Source organism: Vombatus ursinus, unplaced genomic scaffold (assembly GCF_900497805.2).
Source record: "Vombatus ursinus unplaced genomic scaffold, bare-nosed wombat genome assembly UNPS02010320.1, whole genome shotgun sequence".
NCBI lineage: Eukaryota > Metazoa > Chordata > Mammalia > Diprotodontia > Vombatidae > Vombatus > Vombatus ursinus.
Window position 1 is genome coordinate 3924116 of NW_020950098.1, and position 9783 is coordinate 3933898.

Below are 9783 nucleotides of genomic sequence, written 5' to 3' on the forward strand. Positions count from 1 at the left end.
ATAAGAAAGCAAGCTCCATCAATTTACTAAGTGCAAGAAATACACCTATAAAATAAAAACACAGAGAATAAAAATGAGAAACTGAAACAGATTTACAATGTATCAGTTATTTTGAAAAAGTCAGGAGTTGCAGTCGTGTTAACAGACAAAACAAAAAAAAATTATAATATTAAGAGAGGACAAGGAAACTAAATTATACTAAAAGATAAGATAGATAATGAACCCATATTAATCTTAAATATAGATGCACTAACTTGCAACACATGAATTCATGAAAGAAAAATTAACTGAATTACAAAAAGATAAAAATAACAACAAAAAAATTATAGAGGACTTTAATACTATTCCCTCAAATTTAGAAAACTCTAACAAAGATTTTTTGAAAAAAGAAAATCTAGAACTGAAACAACTGTTGAAGAAGTTAGATCTGAAAGACTCATAGTATCTTCTGAATGTGAACATTAAAAATATGTACAGATTCTTCAACACCACTGGACATCTTTACAGTAATTGATCTTGTTTGCATAGTAAACAAGGGCATAGTAAAATTATAAATAAATGTAAAGAGACAGAAATACTGAACACCACATTTACAGAGAATGATGTAATCAAATGACAGATGATGCAGGGAACAGAAGTAAAAATACAGACCTAAATGGAAAATTAATGATGACATCTTGAAAAATAAGTAGGTAAAAGTTTAAATCATAGAAAAATTAATAACAAGGAGGAAAAGAATGATAATGATGATGAGACATGCCAGAATATTTAATACCACTAAAGCAATCTTCAACAAAAAATTAAAAGTTAACAAAACAAAAATTAATCAATACAAAAAGAGAGGATTAATAATGTATACAATTAAAAATAAAATAAACCAAAAAGCCAATTCAAAATAAGCACAAAAACCTTGAAAATTAGGGAAATATATAATGTACAAAGCAAAAATACTATCGAAACTATAAAACAAAAAGCTACTTCTTTGAAAAGTAAGAAAATCAACAAACTTTTAATGAACCATCAAATGACTAAAATTTAAAAATGAACAAGGTAAAATAACAACAGATTAGAAATAAAAAACAATACTCAGAACTGGTTTCACATAATTGCTTGTAAACAAATCTGAAAATTTATAAGAAATGGAGAATATTATATAAAAATATAAAATATCCAATTTAACAGAATATGAAATATTTTTGCAAATTTATTGCTTTTTTATTTTTAACATTTTTTTCTTTTTAAATTTTGAATTCGAAATTCTTTCTTTCCCACACCTGTCCCACACACTGTGGAGGCAAACAAAATGGTATGAATTATACATATGAAACCATGTAAAACATAGTTTCCATATTAGCCATATTGCCACACATACAAACAAAAACAAAACCAAAAAAATAAAGCAAGAAAATTATACTTCAATTAGCACTCAGAGTTCATCAGTTCTCTTTCTGGAGGTAAGAGAGCATTTTTTCATCACGAGTCTTTGGAATTGGCTTAGATCATTGTATTGATCAGAGTAGTCAAGTCTTTCACAGTTGACCATTATTATAACACTGCTGCTAATGTGCAAAATGATCTTGGCATGTTTTTTTTTTAAACCAACCCTTCATCATTTCTTACAGCACAGTAGTACTCCATCACATTCATATGCCACAACTTGTCAGCCATTCTCCAATTAATGGGAGTTTCTTCCATTTCCAAATCTTTGCCACCACAAAAAGAGCTGCTATAAATATTTTTGCACATATAGGTCCTTTACCTTTTTTTTTTAACCTCTTTGGAATATAGACCTAGTAGTGGGTCAAAGGGTATACATAATTTTATAGCTCTTTAGGCATAGTTCCACATTGCTCTACAGAATGGTTAGACTACTTCACAATTCCACCAACATGTTATTAGTGTACCTATTTTCCCTCATCCACTTCAGCATTTGTCATTTCTGAGGTGGTACTTCAGAGTTGTTTTAATTTGTATTTCTCTCATAGTAATCTAGTGCATTTTCATATGACTATAGATACCTTTGATTTCTTCTCTTGAAAACTATCTGTTCATATACTTTGACCATTTATTAATTGGGGAATTGTTCTTGTTCTTATGAAATTGATTCCATTCCCTGTATATTTGAGAAATGAGACTTTTATTAGAGAAACTTGCTGTAAAAATTGTTTATATTACTTCATTGTCTATGGTATCTTTTAGCAAAATGTAGTTTCCCCGATTATCTCTTTTAATTAGGTCTGTTTTTGCTTTTCCTTTGTCTGAGATCGTGATTGCTACCCCTGCCTTTTTTTTTTACTTCCTCTGAAGAACATTAGATTCTGCTCTAGCCATTTATTTTAAGTCTGTGTGTCTTTCTGTTTCAAGTGTGTCTCTTGTAAACAACATATTGTTGCATTTGGGTTTCTAATCCATACTGCTATCCAGTTCCATTTTATGGTGTTCATCCCATCCACATTGGGAAGACTAAATTGTGCACTTCCCTCCATCCTATTTTCTTCTGTTTGTCCTTCTCTTTCTATCCTGTCCCCTCTCAAAAGTCTGTTTTGTTTTTGACCATTTCCTCCCTTAATCTGCCCTCCCTTTTATCATCCCCCTTAGCCAATATTTCTTATCCTTTTCCTCTCCTATTTCCCTATAAGGTAGGATAGATTTCTAAATCAATTGAGTGTGTGTGTATTTTTATTGAGTTCCTTATGATTACTCTTTCATGTTTACTTTTTTATGCTTCTCTTGAGTCTTGTGTTTGAATGTCAAATTTTCTATTCAGCTCTGGTCTTTTCATCAGAAATGTCTGGAAATCCTCTATTTTATTAAGTATCCATTTTTTCCCCCCTGAAGGATTATACTCAGTTTTGCTGGATAGGTTATTCATGGTTGTAATTCTAGCTGCTTTGCCCTCTGGAATATCATATTCCAAGCCTTCTACTCCTTTAATATGGAAGCTGCTAAATCTTGTGTTATCCTGACTGTGACTCCATGATATTTGAATTGGTTTTTTCTAACTGCTTATAATATTTTCTTCTTGACCTAGGAACTCTGGAATTTGGCTATAACATTTCTGGGAATTTTCACCTGGGGATCTCTTTCAGGAGGTGATTGGTAAATTCTTTCAAATTTTATTTTACCTTCTGGACTTAACATATCAGGGCAGTTTTCCTTGAAAATTTCTTGAACAATGATCTCTAGTCTCTGTTTTTCATCATGGTTTTCAAGTAGTCCAATAATTCTTAAATTATCTTTCCTCAATCTATTTTTCAGGTCAGTTGTTTTTCCAATGAGATATTTCAGATTTGCTTCTTTTTTATCTGTTTGACTTGATTTTATTATTTCTTGATGCCTGATGGAGTCATTAGCTTTTTCTTGCTCAATTCTAATTTAAAAAAAATTATTTCCCCTCCAATTACATGTTTTTTGGGTGTATATGTGTGTGTGTATGATCACAATAGTATCTTTCCCCAATTACATGTTAAGACAATTTTTAGCATTCATTTTTACAAGATTTTGAGTTCCAAATTTTTCTCCCTCCCCTCATTCTAAAATGGTAAGCAATTTGATATAGGTTATGCATATGCTATCATGTAAAACATATTTTCATATTAGTAATAGTTGTGTCAAAAGAACATAAAAAAGAATAAAGTAAGTGAAAAAAATTATGTTTTGATCTGCATTCAGAGTCCATCAGTTCTTTACCTGGAATAGTATTTTCCTTTGTGAATCCTTTGTACTTGTCTTGTGTCATTGTATTCCTTAGAAGAGCTGAATTAGTTATAGGTGATCATCACACAATGTTACTGATATTCTACAATGTTTTCCTAGTTCTGCTGATTTCACTTTACATCAATTTGTACAAGTCTTTCCAGGTTTTTCTGAAATTGGTCTGTTCATCATTTCCTACTGCACAATAGTATTCCATCACATTAATGCAACAAAGTTTGTTTAGCCATTCCCCAATTGATAGGCACCCCTCAGTTTCCAATATTTTGCCACCATGAAAAGGACTACTATAAATATTTTTGCACATGTAGGTCCTTTTCCCTTTTTCATGACCTCTGTAGGATACAGACCTAGTTGTGGTGTTGCTGGATCAATGCACAGGGTTTTCCTTTGGGCATAGCTCCAAATTGCTCTCCAGAATACTTGGATCAGTTCACAACTCCAAGAACAGTGCATTGGTGTCCCAATTTTCCCACATCCTCTCTAACATTTATCATTTTCCTTTTTTTTTTCTGTCATAATAGCCAATCTGGTAGAGGTGAGGTGGTACCTCAGAGCTGTTTTTTTTATTTGCATTTTTCTAATCAAAAGTGATTTAGAGTACTTCTCCATATGCCTATAGATAGCTTTGATTTCTTCATCTGAAAACTGTCTGTTTATATCCTTTGACTATTTATCAGTTGGGGAATGGTTTGAATTCTTATAAATTTGACTCAGTTTTCTACATATTTGAGAAATGAGACCTTTATCAGAGACACTTGCTATAAATATTTCCCAGCTTTCTGTTTTCCTTCTAATCTTGGTTGTATTGGTTTTGTTTGTGCAAAAGCTTTAAAATGCAATATAATCACCATTATCTATTTTACATTTCATAATGCTCTCTATCTTTTGTTTGTTCATGGACCTGTAACTCACTTAAATTCTCCTTTAAAAATTTAGACGCTTTTCCTTCTTTCTTTCTTTCTTTTTTGTTGTTTTGTTTTGTTTCTTCTTTCTTGTCGTTCTTCCCCTTGATTCTAATTCTTTTTTACAACATGACTAATATGTAAATATGTTTAATATTAATATATATGGAAAGCCTATATCAGATTGCATGCCATCTTGGGGAGGAGGAAGGGGGAGAAAATTCAAAACCCAAAAGCTTATGGAAGTGAATATTGAAAACTAAGAATAAATAGATTAAATAAATAAATAGGATGCTATACCACTTGGTGCATATATGTTTAGTATTGATATTACTTCACTGTCTATTGTACCTTTTAACAAGACATAGTTTCCTTTTAATTATCCCTTTTAATTAGGTCTATTCTTGCTTTTGCTTTGTCTGAGATAGAATTGCTACCCCTGCTTTTTTTTCTTGAACTTTAACTGAAGCATAATAGATTCTGCTCCAATCCCTTACTTTTATTCTATGAGTGTCTCTCTGCTTCAAGTGTATTTCTTGTAAACAATGTATTGTAGGATTCTGGTTTTTGATCCACTCTACCATCCATTTCTTTTTTTCCAGGTGATTTTATCCCATTGACTTTCATAGTTATGATTATTAACTGCATATTTCCCTCCATCCTACTTTTCCTCCTGTTTGTCCTCTCTCTCCCCTTTCATTCTTTCCCTTCTCAACAGTGTTTTGCTTCTGTCTACCACCTCCCCTGGTCTTCTCTTCTCCCTTCCTACTTTCCTGTCAAATAAGATAGATTTCTATATTGAATTGATTTTTCTCTTTTATTCCCTCTTTGATCCACTACAGACGAGAGGAAGGTTCAAGCAATACCCTTCACCCACCCTAGCATCTTCCTGTCCACTGTAATAGCTCTTTCATGCCTTTTCATGTGAAATAATTTACTCCATTCTACCTTTCCCTTCCTTCTGCACCCAGTGCACTCTTCTTTCTCATCACTTAATTATTTTTATGTCATCTCCTCAAATTCACCTTACACCAGTACCGTCTATCTATGTATATTCCTTCTAGCTGTACAATGAGTGGTACAGTTTTCAAGAATTACAAGTATCATACCATGTAGGGATGTAAACACTTCAGCTCCATTGAATCCCTTGTTTTCTTTTCCCTTTTTCCCTTTTTCCCTTTTTAAGCTTCTTTCAGGTCTTGATATTTGAGATAAAATTTTTTGTTTAATTCTGGTCTTCTTATGAAAGCTAGAAATCCTTCTATTTCATTGAATGACCATTTTTTTCTTTTGGAGTATTATGCTTAATTTTGCTGGGTGGGTGATTCTTCATTGTAGTCCTAGCTAGTTTGCCTTCCAGAATATCATGTTCCATAACCTCCAGTCTTTCAATGTTGAAGTTGTTAAGTCCTGTGTAATCCCGATTGTGGCTCCCTGATATTTGAATTATGTCTTTCTTGCCACTTGCAGTACTTTTATCTTGACCTGATAGTTCTGAAATTTGACTATAATGTTCCTTGAAGTTTTTATTTTGGGATTTCTTTCCTGAGGTGATCAGTCAGTTCTTTCAATATCTATTTTGCCCTCTGGTTTCAGGTTATCAGGGCAGTTGATAATTTCTTTTTTTTTTAGAATTCCATATCAATATGCTTTATTTCAACTTTTTTTCCAATTTGTTTCATTATTTATTTTTAATTAATTTATTTTGATTTATCAACAATCACTTCCATAAGCTTTTGAGTTTTAAATTTTTCTCCCTCTCACTCCCCATCTACCTCTCCAAGATGGTATGCAATTTGATATAGGCTATATATATATACATTCCTATAAAACATATTTTCACATTAGTGATGTTGTAAGTAAGAATTAGAACCAATAGGAGGAACCACCAGAAACAGGAAACAAACACAACAGAAAAAAAATAGCAAAATAGTATGCTTCAATCTGCATTCAGTTCTTCTTTTGGATGTGGGTAGCATTTTCTATCATGAGGTCTTTGGAGTTGTCTTAGATCCTTGTATTGCAGAGAAGGGTTAAGTCTATTAATATTAGTCATTGCACAATGTGGCTGTTACTGTGTATAATGTTCTCCTGGTGCTGCTCACTTCATTCAGCATCAGACCATACAAGCCTTTCTAGGTTTTTCTGAAGTCTGCCTGTTCATCATTTCTTATATCACAAATTAATATTCCATTACATTAATATATCACATTCACAGTTATGATTACTATCTGTGTCTTTCTCTCCATCTTCCCCACCCCATTTATGCTTGTCTTTCTCCTTTCTCCTTTTCCTTCCTCACTAGTGTTTTGCTTTTGACCACCACTTCCTTAAGTCCTGCCTCCCTTCTATTAGCCCCCTCCCTTTTCTTCCCATTTACCCTTACTACTTCTTCCCTCCCTTCTATCCTCCCTCCCTTTTCTTTCCACTTTTCCCTCCTACTGCCTATAGGGTAAGTTAGATTTCTATACCTAATTGATTATGTTATTCCCTTCTTGAGCCAAATCTGAAAAGAGTGAGGTTCAAACAATGCTCATCTCCCTCCCTTCTCTCCCTCTGCTGTAATAAGTTTTTGTGCCTTTTCCTGTAATATAATTTACCCTTGTCTGTCTTCTCCTTTCCTTTTCTCTCAGTACATTTTCTTAGTTAGACCAGATTAATCCAGTTACTTGGATCCATTTAACCCACTTGATTAGATTTTTTTAATCATTACATCAAAGCCAATTTATGCCCACCTCCTTTATGTATACCCCTTTAACGTGGTGTAATAACAATACAGTTCTCAAGAGTTACAAGTGTCATCTTCCTTTCTAGGGATGTAAATATTTTGCCCTTATTAATGACATGTTGTTGTTTCTTTCTGTCCTGTTTACCTTTTTATGTCTCTCTTGAGTCTTGTATTTGAAGATCAAATTTTCTGTTGAGCTCTGGTCTTTTTATCAGGAAGGTTTGGAAGTCCCCTATTTTGTTGAATATCCATCTCCTTCCCTGAAAGATCATGCTCATTTTTGCTGGGTAGTTGATCCTTAGTTGTAATCCAAGCTCCTTTGCCTTATGGAATATCATATTCCACAGTTGATAATTTCTTCAAAGATGCTGTCCAGGTTCTCCTTTGGATTATGACTTTCAGGTAGTCCAATGGTTCTGACATTGTTTCTCTTGGATTTATTTTCTAGGTCAGTTGTTTTTCCAATGAGGTATTTTACATTTTCTTCTATTTTTTCATTCTTTTGAATTTGTTTGATTGATTCTTGATATCTCGTAAATTCATTAGCTTCCACATGCTCAATTCTAACTTTTAAGGAGTTTTATTTTTCTCCAGTTAGCTTTTGTACTTCCTTTTTCATTTGGCCAATTGTACTTTTAAGGGAGTTGTTTGTATCTCCTTTTCCATTTGGCAAATTCTACTATTTTTAAAATTTTAATTAATTAATTAATTTTTAGTTTTCAACATTCACTTCCATAAGCTTTTGAATTTTCAATTTTCTCCTTCTCCTTCCCCTTCCCCTTCCCCAAGATGGCAAGCAATCTAATCTAGGCTCTACATATATATTCATATTAAACATATTTTCACATTAGTCATGTTGTAAAAAGTATCAAAATCAATGGGAAGAGCCACAAGAAAGAAGAAACAAAACAAAACAACAAAAGAAAAAAGAGATCAAATGGTATGCTTTGATCTGCATTCAGACTCCATAGTCCTTTCTCTGGATATGGACAGTGTTTTCCATCATTAGTCTTTCAGAGTTGTCTTAGATCCTTGCATTGCTGGAAAGAGCCAAGTCTGTAAAAGTTAGTCATCATGCAATGTGGCTGTTACTCTGTACAGTGTTCTCCTGGTTCTACTCACTCCACTCAGTATCAGTTCATATAAGCCTTCCCAGGTTTTTCTGAAATCCACCTGTTCATCATTTCTTATAGCGCAATAGTATTCCATTACATTCATATACCACAACTTGCTCAGCCATTCCCCAATTGATGGGCAGCCCTTCAATTTCAAATTCTTTGGCCAATTCTACATTTTAAGAAGTTGTTTTCTTTTTCCAATATGTTGACTCTTTTTTTTTTTCACAATTCTCTTGCATCACTCTCATTTCTTTTCCCAATTTTTCTCCTACCTCTCTTATATGATTTTTAAGGTCCTTTTTGAGTTTTTCCATGAGTTCTTTCTGGGCCTGAGACCACTTCCCATTTTTCTTTGGAGTTTTGCCTGTCAGTATTCTGACACTGTTGTCCTCTTCTGAATTTGTGTCTTGGTCTTCCCTGTCACCATAATAACTTTCAATGGTCAGGTTCTTTTTTTGTTGTTTTTTGCTCATTTTTTTTTTTACCTTTTTCCTTTGTTTTAAATTTGAGCTCTGCTCCCAGGGTGGAAGAGGCATTGTCTCAGGCTTCTTCTGCCAGTGGCTGCAGGCCCTGGTTGTTTACCTGGTGCTGCATTGATGTTGTCTTGAGGTCCACAGGAGACCCTCAAGTGCAGAGAGGGTGGGCTGGAAGGTGGCTGGTGCTGCTGGAGGCCATAGGGATCTGGCAGTTTACCTGGTGCTGAGATGAGGTCCTACTTGCGGTGCCTGGTTTGTGCAGAGGACAGGGGGTGTTTCTGTGTTTCCTGGGGCTACACTGAAGCACATAGTGATCTGGCCTCTGCAGGCTGCCTGTTTGCCTGGGGCTGTGCTGAATCATGTGGTGGTTCTTGGAGCTGGAGTCTGCTGGTTCCCCTGGCTATGCTCAGGCATATGTGGGGTTCTGGTTTTGGTGTTTGCCTGCTCCACCACACTGAGGTTCAGGATCTCCTACTGGTTTGCTGAAATGGTACTTGCTACTGGCTTGCTGGAATGCTTCCTGTCCTGGACTGTGCTCCCCTTTTACCGGAATGAGACAGACCTTTTTTTGCCAATCATCCAAGTTCCTTGGGCTAAAATATTGCTTTACCCCATCTTTTTGCTTTTACAGGATTTGTTTTGGAGCGCTATGTATGGTTGTTTGGAGATGAATATGGGAAAGTTACAGCAATTTACTGCTTACTCTGCCATCTTGGCTTCTGGAAGTCCTGCCCCCTCCCCACATTACACATTAAAACAATTTTGTAGCCTTTTTTAGGCAATTGGGGTTAAGTGACTTGCCCAGGATCACACAGCTAGTAAGTGTCTGAGGTCAAACTTGA